This window comes from Cygnus atratus, chromosome 7, assembly GCF_013377495.2.
Source record: "Cygnus atratus isolate AKBS03 ecotype Queensland, Australia chromosome 7, CAtr_DNAZoo_HiC_assembly, whole genome shotgun sequence".
Lineage (NCBI taxonomy): Eukaryota > Metazoa > Chordata > Aves > Anseriformes > Anatidae > Cygnus > Cygnus atratus.
The window spans coordinates 12975898-13000157 of NC_066368.1; the positions used below are offsets into that span (position 1 = coordinate 12975898).

Below are 24260 nucleotides of genomic sequence, written 5' to 3' on the forward strand. Positions count from 1 at the left end.
GTGCCTGGCTTGGCATTGTGAAGCTGAATGCTTTCTTGTAGCTCCAAGTGGCACCTTCTGGCCTGGAGCATGCTGTATAAATATTGCGTGAAAAAGGCAGAGAGCTGCACAGTAGCATACTGTTTGAAATTGGAGGTGTCTGCTGCTTAATCAGGTCGAGTCGAGACCAAAATACAGGCATGTCAACGGAAAAACTCCCGGTAGCTTCCCTGGGCCTTGGCTCACACCTTTATAGAGAGGCTTTATTGAAAGTTTTACTCAGAAGTTTGTAAATACCACGTTTGTTTGTTTGTTTTTTGTTCTCTCTCTCTTTTTTTTTTTAATCATAATGCATCTCCTTTTCTCTTTACTATAAAAGCAAAACTGCTCTCCAGGATTTTTGTTACTCTATTTTGGGCAGGGGCATCATCACTTTTTGGGGGAGTGGGAAGGAGGAAGGCAAAAGAAAACAGAGTGGATTTCTTTACCTGAAAGGATTTTGAAGTGGAAAATCTCACAACCTAATTAGAACCTTCCCACTGCTCACTTTTTCTTTGTACTGCCTTCCATTTGAATACTAACAGCCCAGTCAGTCTTTCCGAGTCACGTTCACTGAATGTCAGTAATACGGTGTACTTACTGTATGTATTTATATATTTTTTGAATGTGTAAAAGCCTTTAGTACAAAGCAGGGATAGTTTGGTTCTAAGAAGCATGCAGACAAACCTGAATGTTAGTCTTGACTCTTGGCTAAGCAGGGAACATTGAATTGCAAAGGTGAAGAAGGATAACGTAAGGAAGGATAATGTAATAAGACATCAAATTGCTCCGGAGTGAAGGCAGAGCAGAGAGATCCTGTTCGTTGTAATACCTGTAAGTGCCTGAACGTGGTGGTGTTACCTGGTGCTGTCATGCTTGGAATGACCTTTGGTGACACTTGTAAAATGTTCTTCTCGTGATTTTGTTTAGCTGCTGATTTTTGCCAAACTAGTCCATGTTCCAGCTGTTGGGAGAGGAGCTCGGTGTGTGGCTAACCAACCAACTGCCGGACTGGGAGCTTTCTACTTGTGTGGCCAGAACATACATCCCCAAATCTGCGTCTTCATCACAGCTTCAGATACTGCTCTATAAAGCTTCAGCGTGTTCTCAGCGGTCTCAGTAGTCACTGACATCGAGCAGAGGGTCAGGGCGTACTGTGGTTTCCCAATAAGGCTGTAATGCTGTGTAGTCACATTTGTTATCATAATGAACTTCTTCAGTTTGTGGTGCCTGACTCGATGGATGGAACAAAATGTTGACAGACTTTAAGTGTCCAGAAATGTGTGTACAGTCCTGGATACACTGTGTTTGAAATGTAACTAGCAATAACTGTTTTGAAATGTTGCTCTCACAGTTTCTCTGACCGATGGGCCGTGTTTCATTTTTCCTATAAACCACAGTAGCCAAACACAGTGCTGCACTAAGTTCCTAGGCTCTCAGTACTCAGTAGAACATTTTTATAGGCTTGATACAAGCTTGTACGTAAGGAAAACATCCCTATCTACGTTCATCAGGAGAAACATGCAAAGCCGTGTTAACCATAGCTGTGTGTAAGCAGGAGCTCCGCGCTGCTGTTCTGTCTCCTTTACAGAAGTCCTCCAAAGCTGCCCCCGAAATACTGCAAGCATGCCTATAAATCAAGCATTCCTGGATGATTTATCAATTTCATACTTTAAAGTTTGCAACTAACAACACCCAGTGTGATACAGACAAGACACCGTGCAGTGTGGTAGGAGAGCTCGCTGGTCGTCTTTACCGGTGTTGTGCCTTGGGCTGTTTGTTTAACCTCTGTATCTCAGCGTGCTCTGCTGCAAGGCAGACAGGGTTTACCTTTTGTGAAGTGTGAGGATGGATGTGGTACCTAGGGACTGACTGATCGCCTAGGCTTTGAAACCCCTGAATCTGGGTCCTCTCCCAGCAGCTCCACCCCTTGGAGCGGTGGCTGCAGACTGGCAGGGTCGTGTCGCTGTGCGGAAAAGGGAGGCAGACCAAGGGAGTCAGACCGCTGCTTCCCTAGCAGCGCTCGGCGGACACGGTAATGAATGAGCTGATACAAAAGCCACGTTCCTCTCTGAGGAAATGCACATTTAGGATGCCGGGCATGCTTCTTGGCTGTCAGCCTGTTCCTCTAGGGCATTCCCTCTCGTCTTGCAGTCCCAGGGTCTGTGGAAGTATTTGGGGTGATGTGACGAAGATGGTCTTTCAGGGGAGCTGGCTTGGCAGGAGACAGGGAGACGCTGCCTGCAGTGTCTGTATTCCCTGTCAGTAAAGCTCAGCAGCCCAGGTGAAATCCTCTGGGCAGGCACCCCTTGCAGCAGAGAGCACCTGAATTACCATTTTCCTTACTCCACGAAGATAAGAATTTCTAACTGCTTCCTCAACATGAGATTTTCCATCTCCTTAGCTCAGGCTGTTCTATTATTGCTTATAACTTCACCTACCTATGTGGTTTTGGTGGGCTGTTCCAGTGGATGGACCTTTAGACCCCTGACACCTCAAGCAAAATACTCTGAGAAACAATTTTGTCATCTTCTATTCCCCTGCCCTGCGAGTGCTTTGTTGCACTGCTGCTGAGCTCAGTGAATTTCCTTTGCCTGGAAGTTTGGCACTCTGACACCTGCTTCCTCTTGAGCAGGGGACCAGCGGTTCGTGGGATGGATGCTGTGAGAGCCAGCGGGGCTCCCAGCCTCCAGCAGGAGCAGGGCAGCTGGCACAGCCCCTGCTACCGCCTCAGTTTGGAGGCCTGCAGTTTCCCAGGGCTGTCACTCCAGCAACTTTCACCGGCATTAAAATCACTTAGAATTTAAAAACAAACAAACAAGGATATGTGAAGTATTTTCCTGGAAGAAAGCCACGGAGGGCCGATTAAGTGCATCTCCCTCCCTCCCATCTCTCGAGCGTGTCACAGGAGGAAAGCCTGGAGTTCAGCGTTTTCCTAAGTGGGATTAAAGCAAGCTCTGGGACTGGCTTGTGGGATTGGAAAGGCCGGAGTAGCAGGGAAACTGTGCATGTGTGTGTGTGTATATATGTATATATATATATGTAGTTGTGTGTGTATGTATATCTCAGGCAAAACTGTCAGAATCCAACATTGAACATTGGTACTAACATCTCTTTTTAGTAATGTAAGGGCTGCTTGTTTTCTGTTAATGGAAGATCAGAGCTCTCGGCTGAAGTAGAGAAGAATAAGAAGTGACTAATACTAGAGGAGCATCCGTGCTGGTTTTCCACATGCTGAAAGGTAGCAATCCTATATCTTCTGAATTGTACAAGCCCTGGACAACCTTTATAAGTTCTTTCCTTTCCCCAAATCCAAATATGTTTTCCTCTAATGCCTCAGCAGGTGATCTTTTATAAAGACAACACAGGTTGTTTTACTCATATCTCAAGCAGTAACCAGCCTCCAACATACTCTCACTTGAGGCATATGGAAGAGTCTTGTCTCTCAGCTGTTACTGCTCTAGAAGAAATTTTCTGTTTAATCTTTTGCTTCTGTCTCTGTGATTGTAACAGTCTGTGTCAAAACTCTGGGCTGGTTTGGGGAAGCAGCTTTCCACCTGCTTCTGTGCTGGGCAGCTGGAGCGTGCATTTCATCCTTGCACGTAGACATCCCTGGTTTGTAAAGGAAGGTAAGTATCCATAGTTTGTTTTTAACTAAAAAATATTTTAAGTGAATTTGTCCTGGGTGACAACCCTTGGAGGCTGCAGGACCCATGTTCAGGGCAAAAAAAAAAAAGAAGTCAATTGTTGTCTTTAAACCTCTTGCTCTTCCCTTTGCCTGAGGATCAGTGGCTGTTTGTATCGCACTGGCAATTTGCTAGTGGCACTGCAGAGCGATGCTGCGTGCGAGAGGTGCTTCCCTCTCACACGAAGCCTCCTTCTTTTTTCAAAGAACTGAGATTCCTGCCCAAGTGAGCGGGATCAGAGGCTGTACCCCTGGGGATGGGAGCAGGGCATTGCAACTCGGAGCCTTTGCCTCTCTGCTGAACATGTCAGCCAGATTGCTTGTCTGGGGCAGCCCTGGTGGTGGTTTCTACTGGTCTGCTCAGCTGTGGGTAACACTGTGCGTGCCCTGGCGTTGGTCACGATAAGCATTGGGATTATTGGTTTACGTAATTCTTCTCTTGTGTTGGGAAGTGTGTAGTTGTTTGGTAGCAACTGGGGTTTTGATGTGAGGTTTTGTGTGCGTGTGTTGTGCTTCTGTTTTAACATTTGCATGGCTCTGCCTTTGTGCAAGAAGAGGGCATGGCCAGAGAAATGGGACAGAAAACAGATGTTTGCAGTGGATCTTTAGGTCCTGTTGGAGCTGAAGCCAGAGTCCTGGACGGACCCTAAGAATACTCTTTTACTCTAATTTTTTTTCTCCTTCTTCCAAGAAGGACCAATCTTGCCATGGTGTTGTTTCCTATTACCTTAATTCTGAAGTTTTAGGTGACCTTCTGGTGTGGTAGAACTGGACTGAAGAGCATCTCGTGAGCAAGCACTGAAGGCTTCCACTGTGTTTGAGGGTCTGTGGAAGGACAGAATATAGCATTGATGTGCTTCCAGCAGCCATTGCACCTGAAGAGAGGTGGCTCAAAGCCTTCCCCGTGTGCTAAGGGCGTTATGGGGCTCTGCCCACCGAGTTGTCGTATGATGATGCTAAGCCATCAGGGCTCTAACTCATCTGGTGAGTAGAGTGTGATCATTTGTCACCAGGCCCTGGCATTTGTGGGAGTTTGGGTGTCTTTGGGTTTGAGTTGGGATCTTGGTGAGGAGCTGAAACTTCTTGGCTTCTGTCTTGCTGCATGTGTAAGAGGTGTTGACTGGGTTATGATGAAGATTTTGACTCAGACCAAGTTAAGGATGCAACTTGCCACATGATTTGGGTCACAGGGGACTTGAAAACATCCTAAGGAGTCAAATGAAGAAATGATGCCCACTGTTTCTGTTCACAGAAGGGCAGAGTTAGTTACTTAGTTAGTACTAACGCAGGACTGACAGTCCAAGCATGATCGAACATGTCATTTATCTGCCAGCGCTCTCTCCTGCCTGGTCCTTTATCAATCATTTACATCTGGTTAACGTGAGCAGTAGCAAATTTGAGTCAAAGCCCTATTGCTGAAAGGCCAGCGCGTTGTTTTTGCTGCGTGTTGTGATAGGAAGGGTTAAACGAGTGGTGATGTTGGCTGATGGCTCGCTTTCGGCAGTAATGCGGTAGTGAGTGCTGAGGTGACATGGGAACGCTCTTTAGCTGATGTCCTTGCGAGCCTCTCAGTGACATCAAACTCCTGGACCTTTTCCAGGCGAGTTTGGCCTTGCCCCAGTGACAATAGATGTTAATCTGTTGGCTTGTCAGAAAACCGTGTTAGTGGTTTTTTCACAGACCTATTTCCAACCCTCAGATTTCCCTGCTAGTAAACACAGCATTATGTCATTGTTGTACCAGAAGCCAAGCACCAAAGCCAACTTCACAGTGCTGTCGTCAGCAAATGTCCATTCACTTTGGGTCGTTAGCTGAATTCCCAGGCTCTTTCTTCCCACTGTTGGCTGTGTTCTGGTCCCTGTGCCCATCAAAAGCCTACAGGAGCTTTATGGGATATGTGTAGGGCCTAGAAATTGCAGCTAACACTTTCCGGCCTATTTGTCTGAGATGGGGCTCCTGTATCTGTTTAGCAGATGCCTGTTTGTAAAGCTTCGTTTTCCAGTAACTTTAGCTGTAACAAATTCTTAAATTCACGAGTTTCCTCGTGCAAGACAAGCTGAGGGGTTTTGCAGCCTAAGTGATAAAATAATAGCCAAGTCATAGCCAGTGGCAATCCTTCTTCTCATGCTAGCTCCCATTTGTTTCAAACACAATAGCAGAGTTCCTGTTAAATAGAGTGGTTGTCAAATTGCTAACGTTATAAATTATCTTCCTTAGTTTTCAGAAACAACACTCACCATAGATGAAATAAGGCCATTCATACCATTCTTGTAACTATTGTTCCTTGTTTTGTTTCTAGACTTATTTCCATTTGTCTCTGCAAAGGGTATGAAAGTAAAGATTTATAAAGTTACCTTCAGTGGTTGGGAGCTAATCTGCTTAAACCAAACAAGTCTTCCATCCCTAGCTCTAGTTTGTTTTTCTGAGGTTGGCAGTGGTCCAGTCCTTCTCATACTAAGATCTGTCCGAAATGATATCCTGAATCAGCTGAAGTACTCTAGAAGCAGAGGAACGGGGAGAGAAAGAGATGCTTGTTTGAATGCAGATCCTAGGTTTTTGTGGTACAGGGACGAATAGATGATGGAGAGAAACAGGTTCAGCCTCTCGGCAAAGGTGCAGGAATTACGGCATTCTTGGGCAGGAGGTGGGATGAAATTAAATGTAGTTTTTCCACACTGTGTAATTAAGCTGTGGAACACCTTGCTGAAAGTTGATATGAAGGCTGAAAGTACACGTTTCCAAATTTCTGGGGACAGGGCTGACACCTCTTAAACCCGAGCTATGTTGAGGTGTGTGGTTGGGTGAGAAAGTCGGTAATCTGCTGACTGCTGAAGGCTAAGTTAACACAGTGTCCTCTCTTTAGCTCTTATGCAGTTAGCATCTAACTTCATTGAAAACAGGGAGCTGAGCTTAGATTCAACTTCCCTTCGGCCAAGCCTGGGTCTTCTGATGCTTTCCCAGATGTCCCTTAACCGTACGGCACCAGCTCGATCTTCTGAGGCTCGCTGCATGTTGCTAATATTAGTGAGAGCTGTTGAGCCGTGGCCAGCTGAAGTTAGGAAGAGCTGTGCACGCATTAAGGAAGCGAGCCTCCCATCATCGCTCTCAGCTCCCTCCTGTGCTCCGCACGCTTTTCTGTGGGTCCCGTCGTGCTTTTCTGGGCTGGTGTCACTCGTCTGGGCCTTGACAGATCGGTTTCTGCTTTCTAGCCCTGGGTCAAGTGGCAATTTATTTCTGTAGAGATATCGTGTCTGGTATTACTGTTAATATATATATGGACTTTGAACTTATCTACTGCCTTTCATCAAAGCATCCCCAAACACTCGATGCATCGGCATTTCTTTGCAAGGTAGGCAGATTAGGCACGGAGAGCAATGTGTGCAGAGTAACATATCTTCTGGCAGAAGTCCCTTTTCAGAGCCCTCATAAGATTGGTGGATAATTTTGGGCTGATGGAGAAAGTTTTCTTTTATGGTTAAAAGTGCTGTGAAGTGGGTCATGGGACTGCAGAACATGGATCTAGGCCGCTGATGGTATGTGAGCGTGTTGCATTCCTGCATGTGACCCTTCAAGGTGGTTGGGTTGGCTTGACTGGAAGCCTCAATTCCAGTGTAGAAGCTTTTTATTCATGACCATCCTGATTCCAGTATTGTCTTTTGCATAAACAGGTCACTTTTAGTTTGCTTTGACCTCCTGTCTCACTTCTCTCCTCTATTTTGTAAAGTGACCGATCCCTTCTTGGCCTTCGTTCCGCTGAGCTGCTCCCGCACCCTCCTGTAGAGGAGGCCGCTCTCAAAGGCATACAGACTTCACCGCCCCACACTTCTCAGGCGTAGCAGGCTGAATACAAGTGAACTGTTGAGCTCGGGCACGGATTAACAGCTCAGTCTGGGCAACTTCAAGCATGTAGAGGGAGAATTCGCACTGCGGAGCACGGCCTTGCCCATGCTGGCGGCAGCCAGATGCAGCCCCTGGAAGAGGTTGACCTCAAGGGGAGGTTTGCCAGCTGTAGGCAGATGTGATGTGGAGGAGACGGGCTCTCAGGACTGTCCTGGCCCTGAGCTGTGCGTTGGGTCAGCATGAAGGAGGGTAATTGTTGGGGAGCACGTTCTCTCATGGTTTCATTTTCTTCCCTTCAGGGAATCTCGGAGAAACTAGTTCCAAAGCCTTGCAAGTGACACTCCACTTGCAAAAGCAGCGAAGAGAAAACACGGCTGATTATGTTCCCACGTTAGCTTTAATGAGGGTAATCTTAAGCAGATGGCGTCTATTTAATGTTCTGAAAACACAGATCAAGTGCTTTTCAGCGAGCCTTGGGAGCAGAGCAGGCGAGATGAAGGACGTTGGGGCAGCAGCTCGCCTGGTGAGGCACTCGGCAGAGCTGGCAGAGCCCTTGGGTGAGTCCTGGCGTTTGGGCACCCTCTGCTCCCGGGGGACACGTCCCCAGGGCGTCCCGCTGGGGTGAGAAGTGAGGTGGCCTGCGGTTTCCGCCTGAGCTTCACCAGCAGTAAATAATTCCAGATTGACGTTGTGGAAGCGTGCTGCTTTTGTGAAGGGAGGACAAGGGGGGAGCCAAACACAACAAGAGCTTCTCGGTGCTTGGGGAAGAGAGCCAGGGTCACGTTTGGAGCTTGTAGCGTTGGCAGGCGTGGGGGTGACGTGCCGTGTCACTGGTGTACTGGCGGAGATAACCGGGCCGAGTATCAGCAAGCTGCTCCCTAGGTTTTGGGATGCTGATGATCCAAAACTGATGCTGGGATGTTTCAGACGAATGCGCTCTCTTTTCAGCTTCCATATCTGCTCTTTTTGAGTGTTTTTGGCATTTGTCATTGGGGTAAGGGAGAGGCCACAGCAACCCCTGGGATGTCAGTCCCATCGAGGCCGAATTTTGCAGTTACAGATCTGCTGCCATTAAAATCAGCATCGCTTGACGTTGTCCCCTTTACAAAGCTGGGTGCTGACTGTACTCCAGAAAAGCTGTATCAAGTTGTCCTCTCCCAGATCTGGCCCTGGCCCTGGCCAGCCTTCTTGCTGGCTGGTTTCTCCATCCTCCTTTGCCGGGGAATGTTCCCAGGACCTGACATGAGCATTTTTCAGTGTCCTCACTGTTGCACTCAGTGCTGGTTTTTACACGTCGTCTTTTCTTACCCTCCAATTTCTTATCAGTGAAATAAGGCAGCTTTATGATGGCTGCAACTTGTTTTTATCAAAGTCCTCTGAGAGACTCAAGTATTCTTCAAATGTTTAACTCTGTCATAGATGCCAAAGTTCATTTCTTTGGGAGAACCAAGAGGGGAACACCGTACCCTATATTTTAAGGCATTAGGCTTTACACTAAGACTTGTAGCCTGTTTCAAAAGCGCTGGTAGAAGTAACAACTGGCAGTAATTTTGCCTTTATTCGGCTTAAATTCACTGTTCTGTTGATCGAAAATGAGCAGAGACCACTTGCTAAAATTATATTTGGTGTCTTCGGTGCATTTGTGCTTCTCCACAAGTGACAATGAAACTGGAGAGAGATTTGTGCTGCGATAGTGATAATTGCTCAGTGGCAGCTTATTTGCGGAGCTTCTTCATAAAAGATACCTACGTGGAGAGGCTGAAAAATGTGTGGTGGGGAACCGGAGCTGGATGCCAGAGAATGCATGGGGATGCTGCTAACGGCTTCTCCAAGGCTTGTGAAAGCCTCCTGCACAGCTGGTTAAACCTCAGGGCACTCTGCAAGGAAAGTGCTCCAGATCAGTCTTAAGGGTTTTTGTCTGCAAGATGGGAGACCTGGCACGACTTGTCTGTTGTCACTGAGCAGGTAGCGGTGAATTTAGGGAACAGTGGCCCTGAGAGAAGGGGTTTGGAGTTGGGGGCTGGTGGTGTTTGGGAAGCCTTTTTGCAGGGGGTGCTGAGTGCCTCCGTGTTGGAAACCCCAACCGATCCTGGGAGTCCTTGAGCTGCCCACCCCCAAATCCCTTCTGCTCATCCCGGCCAGGATCTGGTGACCCCGCTGTCCCTCCCCGCTCCAGCTGCTGGACTGTGCTCTGGGCTGAGGACGAGGATGACCCTTCAGTGCTCTCTTAGCTTATTGCCGAACACGGTAAGGAGCAGCTCACTTAAGCTGCTAGCCTGAGGGACCGGAGATGGAGCTCCCAGCTGAGCAGGGAGGAGGCACGAAATGTTACCTCCTGGGCAGGCACACGGTGGGACCTGGCAGTGTGAAAACGAGCCTCCTGGTATCAGATGCAGTTACAGGCACGCAGGTCAAACAGCTGATGCCCAGCTCCCCCGCCAGCCACCCCAGGGATGTTGTGCCCGCAAAGGCATGAAGCAAAGCAGAAAGCTGGAAGGCGGGACAGCGTTCACGATAACGTGCTGGAGGTACTGGGCCCATTTCCTGAGGCCGTGTTACCTCCTTGGCAGATGGAGATTAGCAGGAGGAGATGGAGGGATTGCCAACAGCTGTCACTTATTTTTGGAAAAAGGGAGGCTAACGTTCAGCAGTGTAACTCTCCCTGTAAAATACTTAGAGGGCTTGTTGTTACTGTACTACTTAAAAATATTCAAAGGGGGGTTAAAATTAAGACCGTGCATTGCAAAACTGTTCCCTCTGCAGCCTTTTCTTCCAGGTGGTTTTTCAGGAATTGGTTAGTTCTCTTGCACTGGGAGCGTGCAGCTGAGGGAAAAAATCAGTCGACTCCTGCCAATGAACTCTGCTGCATCCGGATCCCTGCTCGTGTCCGTGGGGCTTTGTCGGGCAGAGGAATCGAGGTTCCTCGTGCTTGAGCAGTGAGCTGTAGTGGCAAGTAGCAAGCCAAGCTTTATGCACAATTACCGTGAATTAACTAATACGTGTAATAACGTTAATCACAGCGCCTCAGTAATGTGTCTGATCAATCTGTTGCGTGGTTTAGCAAGCAGTCTGAAATGGCTTCGGGGAGCGGGGGCTTTTGGTTGCGTCTCCCCAGTGTGGTTTAGAGTTTGGAAACAAGAAATGATTCATCTGGTGAGCTGAGGGTGAAGCTGAGGTCTCTCTTGCAATTAATTACCGCTGCTTCCCTGAGTTTCCTTGGGAACGTCTCTTAATTTCTGCCCTGGTTTAATTGGTGTTCATAAAGAAACGTGCTAATAATGGTTCTGGCCATGGAGTGCTGTGAATTTGCCAGCAGAAGAGCGTGTTATCACAACTCGGGGTGCCTCCCTCTCTGAAATTACAACTCCTAATTTGATTTAATGTGTTTGTGTTTCAGCAGTCTGTGGCTTTATAAACCTGTGTTTGTTGCTGTCTTCTTAAGCTGTAAGAGCATTCCTTCGTGCTGGAAGAAGGTGGAACAGGATATAAATACCATTGTCATTAGTGCTGCTGAAAATCAGCCAAATTTCAGACACGTGGTGTTTTTTTCTTTGTTTTATTTGGAGATACGGTAGTGTTCCAAAGGATGCCCTAAAACTCTTTTCATTTAGTGAAGTTTATTGTTAGCTTCTCACTAGAACTTTTCTAATAAATAGACATGATTTATTTTTGATCAGAATTGAGCTGCATGTTGAGCGTTCCCTGGGTAGCACGAACCGATGGTGTTAAAAAATGACCCGGGCTCTCCTGGCAAATGTTTCCAGCGCTGGGGGAGACGTGTGTGTATGTGTGCAGGGGACAAGAAACTGAAGTTGCTGTAGCAACTGTTCCCCAAGGTCTGGCAGAAGCCGGCAGCTCGCTTTCACGGGGCTCTCAGCTGGCCCTGCGGCAGTGGCGGCTCCTTCGGCACATCCCGGCTCAGCTGTCGGGGACAGGACGGGGCAGGGCAAAGCCCCGTGCTGCCTCTGCGTGCAAGAGGCAGAGGAGCTAAGCCGGGCTGCCCCAGCGACAAAATGCAGCTTATTTTTATTTTTAGAGGCTGGCTGGGTAGAGCTTTGCTCCATGCAGTGCTAAATTAGAGGCAGGAACTGCACCCAGGGGTGTGAGCACGTGTGTCTTCAGCTCCCCGCGAGGAGGACGACGGGTGGCAGCGGCCTTTGCCTCCCCCCTTCCTAGGAGGGCAGGTGAGTGCTGCTGACAGCCAGGCTGTGCCTTCCCCTGCCTGTGCTAAGGCTGGTCCCAGCCTCTCTCTGCTCTTTGGAGCTCGCTGGAGAAGGGATGAGTAGAGCATGGAGTCACCAGGGAAGGAACCTGGCTCTCGGGCTGCCCCTCGTCTGCGTCCCCCTCTGCAGCATCCTGCTTGGGACGGCACGTTTTTTGGAAGGTGAAAGCAGGCACGTTTTGGAAGCTGCTCAGCAGTGAGGCAAATAGCAGGGCAAGGAAGGTGATGTCAAATGGACGTGGGAAGAAATGGGTCCAAAATTAAGCTAGGAGAGCTAGAGACAGCTACAGTCACAGCCGTCCCTAGGCTTGGCTAAAGCTTGCTGGTTGATAACAGCTTGGGGGGCTGGTGAATAGGGTGCAGGAGGGAGGATCTTGGTCTGAGCCGCAAGGCCACATCTGCCCTGCCTCTGTAGGGCAGCAGTGCACTCGCAGAGGGCCCCTTATGTTGCTGCATCAAAGTGAGGGCTGTGAGGGACCGCTTTGGGATTTGCATGTGTTGGGGGCTGGCTCCCAGAGCCAGTCGGGCTCCTGGTGCGTAGTGGCACTGGTCCTCTTCCCTGCGCACTCTTTGTCTTGGCATCTCTCTGAGACTGTGGTTAGCCAATTCAGGGAGCAAAAAAGTCCCCAATTATTTCCTTTTTTGGAAGAAAAGCTCGTCTGTTGGTCGCTGGTAGCCTGAGGCTGTGGTCAGGGATGCTATCCTGTGCCTGGGGTAAGATGTCATCGCTTCCAGCTACTCCTGGCCAGGGGTCACATCCTCCCACAGCTCCAACCCCTGGCGCCCTCCCTGCTCCCCAGACAGCAGGGATTAACTAGAGCCTTTTTTCCTCATCCGGATCTTTGAGGGACAGCACACCGGGTCCTCCTGGCAGATGCGAGGTGGCAGCCACCGCTGGAGGGGAAGGGGCAGCGAGCAGCGACGGTGAGCTGCGGCCAGCTGCCTCCCACGTCTGCTCAGCTGCAGCCTGAAGCACAGCACTGACCTCAAGCAGGCGGCACTCGCAGCTCCGACTCGCTGGGCTCCGTGACACACACGATGTTCAAAGAGCCTTCGCGTTTAGGAAGTAGTTTAACCACGGTGCTGTTCCCTGTTTCAGCAAATCTGACCAGCGTCTGCGTTGTGAAGTGTAAACGTCACGCACGCAAGTATAACAACATCTGGTTTAAAGCGAAAAGGGTGAGGAAATGGGTGTTATGCTTAGGATGAAGTCTGCATCCTGAAGTGACTCCTCCGCAGCCAGGTTTTGTTTGGATAGATTGAATGTAACCTGCTGGATCGAGGCTCAGCTTGTGCGTGGAGAACTGGAGTAAAGGTGGTGTTTGCAATAGCCCTGGTCAAAAGCATTTTGGAGACGTTTTTCCTGTCTCTGAATGGCCTTTTTAGCAAGTTCTCCTCCAAGATTCACTACCCCTTTTTTTTTTTTATTCTGGTGTGCAGCCCAGTCCTGATTGACTTCGGGTTAGGCTCCGCAGTGGTTTACACCGTTAGGATAAATTGACCCACTGCCCTCCTCGCATGGGGCCTGTTGATCAGGAAAACAGCTCCCGACTGCAGAGAGCTGAACGGAGTTGGCTTTCCAGCACTGGTGGGCAGCTGCCTCTGGAGGAATTTGGTGCCATGTGCGGAGCTGTCCTGCTTTTTCTGTTCCCGTAGGCCAGTGCAAAGGAGCACACAGATACGGTTTCTGCAGATCTCTGCGACTCTCCTGAAACTCCATGCTGTTATCAGCAGCTTCCAAAACTGTGCACTTTCTCCAGATTTTTGGCTGTCTCCGGTGTCTGTGGAAAGCAGAATTTGTGATTTTGTATGTTGTGCAACATTGGAGATGCTGTCGTGCTATGCAAATGTTTAACATCATTTTCATATGGCCTAGAAATTTTAAGTTTTAAAGCTGAAATGGGAAACAAGTCATCTTCCTTCTTGTGCCTTCAGGACAAGAAAGTTTTGGGTGCTTGTGTCTTTCTTATTAGAAACCATTTGATACCACATTAATCAGTGTACGTGTTTAGCATCCTTTACATATTTATCATTCAGATACACGTCTTGCACTGCCCTGCAGGCCTCTTTTCAAGTCAGCGTTAGCTTGAAAACACAATACAGAAAGCCCTATCAATGCGGCCTATCAGGATAACTAAATATTATGCATGGAGCAAAATATTTCCCTTTCATTATGAAAATAAGTGTTCTCTGCAGTGCTAAGCTTCAAGCGTGTTGTTCAAAAGATGTGATCAAGACATCAAAGAGAGGAAAATTAAGATAGCGTGAACTGAACCAGCTGCCTCTCCTTTGGTAATTAAGAGACGATCTCACGCATTTGCCTGCTGAAATTGCAAACTTTCTTCTTTCCCCTGAGAGCTATGTTCTGAAGTAGGAGTCATTTTTACACTTTTAAAAAGAGCTGCTTAATTTTACAGTCATAGTAAGACTTAGCAAGAGGCAGCGGTGAGCCTGAGCACCGTGCCGTAACACGGCTCATTAGTCCCAAGAACACTTTAAAGGATCAGTGGAATTTTCTCCCCTGTTTTGGATTGGAAGAGGTGACAAGCTGATGGGTGTGCTCAGTTTGAGAGCCACTTCTTCATAAATTGGCGTCTTCTGGGTTGCTACTGCTACATGCTGCAGAGCTGAGGTCCAGAGACAAGATAGGAAAGTAAACGCAAACACCACGGGGGCAGCAGTTCTGCATCTCCTAAATTTGGGAGTCCCCGTCTTGGCACACATCTGGGATCACCTGGACTCTCAGATATCTGGCCTCATGAATGCAGAATGTAAAAAAAGTCACTTGGGGGGATATGATGGTGTTTTTCCATTCCTTGCCAGATGCTTTCAGCTTAGCAAATGGAAGGTGCTTTCACAGGTCATCTGAGTGATGTGTATGGTCACAACAAGGCAGTACTTGCAGGTTTAGATTTGATCCCTACCCATTTTTCTGGAGTGGGCATGTAACGGGTGACTCTTGGTTTCTGGAGTCACGTGTTAAAGAAATGCTGGGATTGAGTAGATATAAAGTATGTCCTGGGGTCAGACTGAACCTCCCTGTTGTGGTGTGCTTTCAAATCCTGTGGTCAGACCTGCACTCTTCCTGCTGATAGCAGCTGCAGTTTCAGGTAAGGCAACCACCCCATTAAAACTACTTTTTTTTAATTGTTCCACCAGACAATCTGTAGCTGGAAGTAGTAGAGAAACTGTTGCATATGCTGTTTTTGGCAGGTCGTTAATTTATTCCTGGAAAAGTTCCTCTTTGTGTTTTCTTCCCCAAAGTTACTTTCTGTTTTCGTGTAGATGCATGGTAGAGCTCCCTCTCTCACAGAGACACGTTGCGTCGTATGTGGCATAACAGTGTTTGATGTGCGGCAAGGCTGGTGGGTTGAAAGATGTCAGGAAGGAGAGCAGAAAACACCATTAGCTGTTTAAAATTCTGACTGAGGGAAGAAGATGGATCAAAAGAAAAAATCAGTGGGAGATGAGGCTGCTCAGGGGAGCTAAAAATTTTGCTCCTTTAATCAAAATTACAGCTTGCCAGGGGCAGAATCCGGCAGTGATGCGTGATGCCATCTCGCTGTGTGTTTCGGGGGCCAAGCTGCTGCCTCAAATCCACCGGGCCTTTGTGATGGAGAGAGGAGAGCGGGACCAGAGCACGCTCAGCGCTTTGCAGGGGGCTGCCTTTTTGGTCAGCTCGAGTGAAATCAGGTCAGAGCTCGGAGACGCGAGTGCTGGGCGATGGGCAGCTCTAGCAAGGGGGAACAGGCTCTTTCCTTTTTATTCCCAGTCTCTCTCCCTCACTGCTTTTTTCTGTCTGTGATCGTGCTGTTACGTGGCAGGATGCGGGCAGTTGGGGTACCCACTGGTGCCCCCAGCAGTACCAGTAAGGATCGGTCCCTGGAGGCTGCGGCTTCGTATCGGGCCGTGCTGGTTGCAAAGGCTCAGGGCCCTGTTACAGCTCCATGAGTCACAGCAGCATCTATTCATCCAAAGCCCCTGTTGTGCGTGACGTGGTCCCCAAATTATATATTGCTCCTGTTGTGGGAGAGCTCCTGCCTGTAGTTAAAACCACTGTGGCTGAGAAATGTGCGTTTCTAACTTCAGTTTTGGTGAAATGATGCAAACCAATTAATTGTCATTGCAGATTACATAAAATCAAGTCTATTACCTTAAAAAATGACCACCTTTCATTGGGAAAATCAGGTAAAAAAGAGTTTTTATTTGAAGCACACCCTCTGGAATAAAATCCTGCGTCTTGTGCAGAAACTGAAAAAGGCACTACTGGAAAACCCTGAATGCAACAAATAAGTCATTTTATGTAGTTGAAAAAATATTTTGGAAGGAAATCACTCTGAGTTTTGATCAACCTTGACATACAAAAGAAGAAATTATCTTTATGTGTAACATAAAAGGGAGCTTAACCAAAGGCCAAAATAACCAAGCAAAGGGAACATCCAGTGTTTAAAACAAACAGCCCGAGCTTGAAGCTTCCCTCTGATCTCTTCCATTAAAATTCGCTCTTGGAGACTATTGGGCAGGGAAGCCTCCCGTCCCCTTGGATAAAAGAGAAGTTGAGCTTAAAGTAAAATCTGCCGTGGGTACCCTGGTCGGTGTCTCTGCTGCTGGCAGCCCCAGAGGCAGTTTCCCTTCTCTTTTCCCTGGTGCTCCAGCCTGTGAACGTGGCACTCAGGGGCTGTGCGTAACGCAGGGATGCTCAGAAATACTCTGCTCCTGGGGAAGCAGCCCTGGCAGGGACACCGTTGGCAGCAGGGGACTGAAATAGGGCCGAGGGAAGGGCTGAGCAGCTGGGTCTCGGGTGCTGTGCTCCTCTGGGCGACGTACGTGACTCGAGACAGCTCCAGGCTCTGCTGGCGCTTGGTGCTGGCTTATCGGTTTTGCACAAAGCCCTTCCCACCCTAATGGGCTGAAGGGGGAATCTGGCACACGGGTTTCAGGCGTGACTGCTGTCTGCGGGGAAAAAAAACAAATGTGTTTTAAGGGCCTGTGATCAGAGGATCCTGTTCAGACGTGGTATCACGCTATTCACCTCAGCCTGGTTACTAATCCCAGCACTGAGTTTGACCCTCGAGCTCTTTGTTTTTATCATGTGCTTTGATATGGTCGTAAAAATAGTGACTGGCTGGCAGAGCTCCAGGGCTTTGCTTTATATTCTAGCAACTGTGAAACGAATGTGTTTAAAGTGCTTTTATGCTTCAGGATATTGTCCTCTTTTTTTTTTTTTTTTTTCTCCTCAGGACTATTTTACAGCTCACATTTGCTGTTCTGGGGACATCTCTGTTGTCCTCTGCTTGTCGTGCAGAGCAGGTTCTGCCCAGGTTTGGCTTTGCCCTGGACATCAAACCTGGGTGTATGGAGACAGGGTTTTTGTAGAAATGATGTGTCCAAGCAGTATGGGAGAGGAGAGATCAAGCAGGAGGTAGACTGGGACCTGGAAGCCCTCCTCCTGTGGTAAATCTAATTCTGCACTGCTTGCCCTGTCAGACGTGACTGGCGTTTGAACTTTCTGAAGCATTCGATACTGGGATATCGCATCCCCGCCGGGCTGGGACCGCCTGTGTCTGTGTGCCTGCAAGTGTCTGAGGAGCAAATCCTTGTGCGTGACTGAGCTGCTGTCTCCCCATGCCAGGCGAGTCAACAGGCTTTTTATATCCCCGAGGATTTGCCACGGAGAGGCTCTGGCGAGTGACATTCTGCTGCTCGGAGGGGCGGCTTCTGCTGAGTGGGGCACACTGCTTGCTCTTCTGCTGCACTTTAGCAGCAGGCACTCTCAGTGTTGGTCTGTGTTGGTTTTATTTCAGTGTTACCTGACAAGCTGTTAGTTTAACTATAAATGTGTCCTTGATGCTTGCTTCACAAACCTGTTCATCATTTGCTTTTACGAATAGCTGTCCTGTGGCTCTTGCGTTTTAATCTCTGCTCTGAGGAGTCCCTGGAATTGGTTTTGTCTGGTTTAGCTACACCTGCCCTTCTGGTGCTGCCTCCACATGGGCTGGAGAGCAGTTCGGTTTCATGGGTGCTGCATCCAGATTGTGCCTCCTGTTACTGCTAGAGAAATGCAGGGAACGTACTTCGTGTGCTTTGCGTAGGGAAATACGGCTGCTGTCTTGCCTCGTTCCTGCCAAACCCCTTCCTTACAGAGGGATATTGCAGACCTGAAGAGCGTACTTGCCTGTGTCGAGGTGGATAGACAGGACATGCTGCTCCTTGAAGGCAAGTACCCAAAGAAGGCACCTTTTCTAGGTCAAGGTAAGGTGTAGGACAGTTGAGCTGGACATTGTCAGCCTTGGCTGTGCATCGTGCCCTGCAGCAGGCAGCTCTGCAGCACACTGCCAGTTACCTTCAGCTTGTCCTGCGGCCCAGCCTCAGCACGAGGAGCCCAGCTGGGACCTCAGTCCTGGTCCCTCCCAGGGCGGTGTGTAAACGGCTGCTGGGCAGGGACCAAACCCTGCTGGATTCTGCCTGGGGTGGCTAATTTGTTCCAAACGCTGCTAATAATTAGATGAATGAAATGATTAGTTAGAAAAGGAATTCAGTTTATTGGGAGCATGTTCCAGAGAGGTTTTATAGCTCTGAAATAATACTTTGCCAATCAAATAAGTACTGTGGAGCGAAGAGGAACACAGTAGCCAGTTTGGCAGTTAGTTAGGAGAGCCCTGCCTGCGGCCCAAGGCTCAAATTAAACCTGATATGAAAATGCCCTTTTTTTTAAAAAAAAAAAAAAAAAAAAAAAAAAAGGTTTGGAGTTCAAGTCTAGATGGTGTTTGGGTTGATCCGAGTCCTGCCTGGTTTTGTGGTGAGGAGTTTGGTAAGGTTGTTGGACTCGTGATAGATAGCCAAGCCCATTTCCACAGTTCCTTCTGGGGGAAAGATGGTTTCTTGTCAGTTGTCCAAATCACATGAACACAAAACTGGGGGAAGAATCTCAGCTCATGCCAACCTAAAAACAAGGAAGGGTGCACACATACTTTTTGACAATCCTGTTTGTTGCCCCATAGCACACAACAAAGGAGGGGAGAATAAGAATTGCATTCTTGGTACCATGCAAATGAAGTCAGCATTTCCTTCACCAGAACAGTTTTGAAGTTTTCCTTCAAAAAGGGTCACAAAGGTACGTGCAAGAGCATTGTCGTGGAGGAAGCTCTCCTTGCGTTGGGTTTAGGAGCAGATCTCCAGGCTGTTTCCATAGCTAGAGGTCTCCATCTCTGTTCCTGGAGAGTTTTTGTATGTGAGGTTGTAGAGATGCTTTTACCTTCCTGAAGGAGGTCGTAGGTGCGTTAGTCAGCCACTGTTGGCTGCTGATTTTGGAACAGCAGCAGTGGGAGCGGCATTTCTTTGCTTCTTCAGCTCCAGGCTGGTCGCAGTAACTGAGTTTCTGCAGAGGAGAAGGGAGAAGAGAAGGGGATGGGAATCCAGCTGGTTGGAAAAACGTTTGGAGCCATACATGGACTGACTGCATCCCTTCCCACTCCCTGGTTAAGAAACAGAGATCCTTGGAAAATGTTGCTGCTGGTTTCCATGGGATGAGGGAAAACCCAAGCCTTGCATGCCAGATGCCCTTTCAAGGGGAAAAAAATAAAGTGACACGGTTGGGATATTATTGGGATTGTTTTTTAATGTCACACCTCGATGGAGTCTGAGGTTATTAACTGGGGGATTGACTCTCAATATTGTGGCCAGATGCGGCAGTTGGCTGAGCTCCCTACCTTCAGAGCTCACTTTTAAATCATACTTGGATAATTCACCCTGCCAGGCAGATTTGCAGTTCAGCGGTGTTCTGGAGTAAGTTTGGAGTTCAGAAGGGCTCGGATGTCTGTGAGAGGGTCTCTAAGCGGCCTGGCGGGTGTTTGCAAGGAGGCAGTGGGCTTGCTGAGTGCCAAGCCTGCAGACAGGAATTTGTGCCTCCGTCCATAGACGGGATTTCTCTGACCTCCTGAGAAACCCTTTAGCCTCTTACAAATAGCGTTTTGTCCCATCCTTCTCCTTAAATCTTTGGACAGAAATGAGGCTAGTCAGCTGGAAGAGGTGTGGCGTTTCTTCATTTTCTCTGTTTTTCTTAGTGCAGTTTCTCCCTGTGGTAGTGATTTGCTGACTTGGAGAGCCAGCGGCACGCTCGCTTGCTGCTGCGAGTTAAGATGTGGTGCAGTTGACAGACTGAAGCCACGTGGCAGCCTCTTAAGGACTCCTGGCTGCTGAGCGACTGCAGTCCTGACCCGGCTTTTGCCATCGCGGAGGGGCTGCGTTACTGGAAATGTGGCATCCACAGCGAAGGAGGGGCTGGAAATGTGTGTAGGCTGCTGCAGCTGTGGCAAGGAGTGAGCCAATCTGGAGAAGATTCAGCCACCTCCAGCTGCAAGCTGGTGGGGTGTAAGGGATGTGTGAGGTGAGGGTACCGGAGAAGTTTTGTGCTGGAATTGGGGCGAAGAGGGGCCGGGGGGTACCTGCTCGTCTCTGCGAGGCTGGAGGAGCACCAATGTGCTTGGTCAGGCCATAGGTCAAGCACACGGGCCTGTTTTGGGGAAAGTCCAAAATTATGGTGGAAGGATGACAGTCACCAAGAATTAGGATTTTCAGCAGAGCCCGCAAATCAACAGTTATACGAGTCCAGGGGCTGTAACTGTCACTTCTTTGGATGAAGTGTCAAAGAGGAAGACCTTGGTGGTCAGGGGCTGTAATTCAGCAGTGGAGTGAAGTGCGGGCTTCAATTCCATCGAAATCTCTGGAACTTAGGCCCTTTCTTGAAGCCTGCCCTTGGCAGTCCGAGCCTCCAAAGGGATCGCTGTTGTGGTCTCCACAGACTGCTCAGTCTCTGCCCTGTGCTTTCCAAGAACTCCCTGTCTTGGGGAGACGACATTTATCTGCGGAACCAAAGCAAAGCTCTCATCACCTCAGTGTTTGGAGAAGGGAGGGCTGCTGAGGAGATCTTCTTGTGACCGCAAGGAAATCAAAACGCTAGGTTTTTCTGTAAGACTTGCCCTGTGCTTACAAGCTGAGGGGAACTTTTTAGCTGTGTTTGTATTGCTGGGGAAGAAGCCCCACAGAGAGCACTGGTGGGAGCAGTGGTTTTGCCTTGCGGTCAGCAGTGTTGAGGCAGCACAGACAGGGCGGGTGGTTATCCTCTGCTAAAACTACCGGCCAGTTCTCCAGCTGGCTTCCTTTGCTTACCTTCAGGAGCAATTTGGCTGCTTAACAGGGAGGAGAGGCTATGGGAGCCTGACGGTGTCTCGCTGGCACCCAGGCCTGCGGCTTTCCCTTCAGGAAGAGCTCCTGCCTTCACTTGGTCTGGCTTTGTCTTTTCCCTCAAATGACAACAGCCACGGTGGCTGTGCCAGAGGGGGGTTGGTGTGTCCTGTGGGGAGACTTCCTTGGTGTTTTCTGCTTCCAGTGCAATTTGGTTGACCTACAAGCAGATCCTTGCCTCATTTTTTTTAATATTTATTTTTATTTTTTTGCCTTGGACACCAACCCACTGGCCTCCAGAGGGATGAATCACCCCAGCACTGCACTGGGAGGTGTTCATGCCTTGTCCCTGGGGCAAACCAGAGCAAACCCTGAAGCAAATGGTGGTAGTGCGGAGGGCAGCCTCCCTTTCAGCCATCTACATCTGCTGGTGTGTGAGCAAGGGTTTACATCTACTCAGAGACTCCAGATGGAGAACCAGCTCATGGCAGTGGGCTGCAGGCAGAGATGGGCCTGTGGAAGCTGTGGGGCTGGAACTTGGAGATCTTCCCTTGCAGCTGGATTTCAGGGCAGCCCACCCGCTCCTGATGCACGGCGAGATGTGGAGGCGGATGGGCAGGGAAGAAGTCTTCCAGGGTGCCTGATGCACCCGTCTGGTAGCACCCGGCCTTATGTCTGTCTTAGTGTTGTTCTGAGTGGCTTATATTTGAAGAGTATTCATCTAATGGTATTGAAGCCTTCAGAAAAGGCACTCTGGGCCAAGCCCTGCTAGTTCTACTCACGTTTCACAGGGCTGAGGAGGGTGAGATTTGATCCTCTTTGAACCTATCTCTACTCAAAAGATGGTTGCAGGGGAATTAAAACAGTGAAAAAAAATCCTAGCTCTGCCCTCAGCCATTTTGCAATAAGACTCTTCAGGGCGTGAGTTATGATGCTGTAATTCACACCTCATGCGTTTCATGGCACTCGGCCGACTGCTTCCTGCCCTGCACATGCAGCGCGAGTGATTTCGGCTCAGTTTGGCTCTGCCTGGCTCAGCCCTCAGGTGGAGGTGGCTGCAGGGTTTCACTCTCCATCCATAGCCTTCTACTCCATCTTTCCCTTTGGCAGCCAAAGTTGTGGCTGTTGGGGTCAGGCCTGGTGTCACCCTAATCAACTCCAACTCTGGTGTATCCTTACTTGATGAGCATAGCCCTGGTCCTAGCAAAACTCAAGGATGTGTTCCATAAAATGGAAGTTGTGTGCTGCCCTGTTGTGTCTGCATTGCTCCTGGTACCTGCTGGGGACGTTTAGGGCAATAGGGGTTGGTGCCTAGGAGCAGAAGCGAAGTCTGAAGCCTGAAATGGGTTAAGAGGTTGTTGAGCGTATCTGTCTTTTAGATAGATCTCAAATCTCCTCTGTAAGAGCACAGGCTTGGGGAAAGGATTTTCAGATCGTATCGTTGTTAATGAAATGCTTGGCAGGTGCTGTCTTCGTGCTGCAGCTCACTTCAGGGATGCAGGAACCCATTTGCTGCCATGGGGTGGGACAAAAAGTGTTGCTCGCTTGTGTGTCAGGACACCTGCGGGGTGGCAGAACTATTGTGTGCCCTTTGATGGGAACCCCGGTCCCATCGATGTGCTGGCAAAGCAGCTGCAAATTCAGGAGCTGCTCTGAAGCTGGCAGTCCAGCCAAACTGAAGTGGAAGCATCTACTTTTTTTTTTTTTTTTTTTTTTTTTAAAAAAAAAGAATAAATGTCTATCTTCTTCCCAGCCTCCAGGAGCACAGGTTACAGCCTGTCCAAGGCCACAAAACGCAGGCGCTGGCTTTGGTCCGTGCTGTGCCTGAGCAGGCCGTTGGCACGCTGGCAGTCAGGCCTGGCCTGCTGTCAGGACGCTGTTTCTTATTATTATCTTTGCATATCTGCTTCGTGGTAAATTACAGTGGTGTCTCCAGCTCCTTCCTGTGTTAGCACTTCATAAATTGGAATTTAAAATTGCTCTGAGGACCCACGTTTAAAAACTCTGAATCCTCCGAATGCGGATTGGAGCCGAATCCTCGTTTTGAAAAGGCCTCTGCCACTGGGGAGCGTTACACCAGCAGCGGTCGGACCCCGTGGCCGTGGCTGAGGTGTGTGGTGGGCTGGGTTCCGGGGTCCCACCAGGCAGAACGGCCTCATCTGAGGGGTGCTGTGCTGGGGTACCATGCCCCACAAAGATGGGGGGCTTCTAAGCATCAGTGGGGCCTAGCCGGGGCTGGTGCTGCAGCCCCGGGGAGACACGGCTCAGCTCCCATTTGGGCGTCATCTTCCTGGCCTAGGATCCTTCTTAACCATTTACGTAGAGAAAGATCTGAGACGAGTGCCTCCGACCAGTCTGAGAACCTGAATTTGGGACGCGTACTTTTTTTTCCCCAAATCCTGCCTAGCAAATTCCTGCCGTCTCCAGATGCTGTGTGTGTCGAGTGCAGCTGTATTGGTTCGTGAAAGCCTGCTGTTACAGACAATAATTTTGCTAGGCTTTGGGTGGTCACTTAAGCAGATTTAATAGTTTCTCTCTGAGGAACATTAATAATTCCCTTTAAGTGGCTAGGAGTGGGAGAATATTCATGTTTGGGGATTGAAAGGAAGAGGTTTATTTATTGTTCCAAGGCACTGTAAACCCTGAATTCGACAGAAATGTAAATGTGTGCAGACAGTTTGCTGATTCACATTTTATTACCGGTTTCAGTAGAACATGTAATATAGGCATGGCTCTAAAAGGCTTATTTCTTAAGGTGACACATGCTGACTTGCAGCCGCACACTCTGCTTCCAAAAATGAGTAACTCCCAGGGTATGTGTGGCTTGTGGCCGGGTTGTGATAGGTAAACGAGAAGGAATTCGTGTGGTTGCTGTCACCATCACCCCTGACAGAGAGCGCGTTACCAACCGGCAGCATGCCTCAGAGCAGGAGGGAAGCCGAGCGAGGGGCAAATCCCAGCCCAGGGGCAGACAAATCTGCAGAATCCTTCGTCTGGGAACACGCAGTTAGGCAGCATGACTGTCCTGTCAAGCAGGTATCCCGGTGCCCCTCAGTGAAATGTATTTTCCTGCCATAGGGTTCCTATATCTGCAGGTTTCCAAGGGGTTGTGCCCCGTGGAGCGGTGATGCCTGGAAGCCTTCACGCATCCTCTGCATCCCTGACCTGCTGTGCAAAGTTTACACCCCCACGGACCCCACAGCCTGGAGTGGTGAATCAGCACCACCTGGAAAACCTGTGGGGAAGGCTGGGTGCGTCTGCGTGTGTGTGGCCCAGCTGCAAACTGCAGGCTTGGAGTGGGATGTGCTGGGG

General features: G+C 49.1%; 1 protein-coding gene across 2 annotated transcripts in view; it reads left to right on the top strand.

Moving 5' to 3' along the window:
* Nucleotides 1-24260, top strand: part of SH3PXD2A (SH3 and PX domains 2A) — a 252573-nt gene that overhangs the window by 6613 nt on the left and 221700 nt on the right. The window contains exon 1 of one of the 2 annotated variants that reach the window (XM_035547575.2): nt 12775-12913. The exons of the other annotated variant lie outside the window; for it this stretch is intronic. The gene's annotated coding sequence lies outside the window, so the exon portion shown is untranslated. Of the gene's footprint in view, nt 1-12774; nt 12914-24260 lie in introns of those variants that run through there. 2 annotated transcript variants of the gene reach the window in all.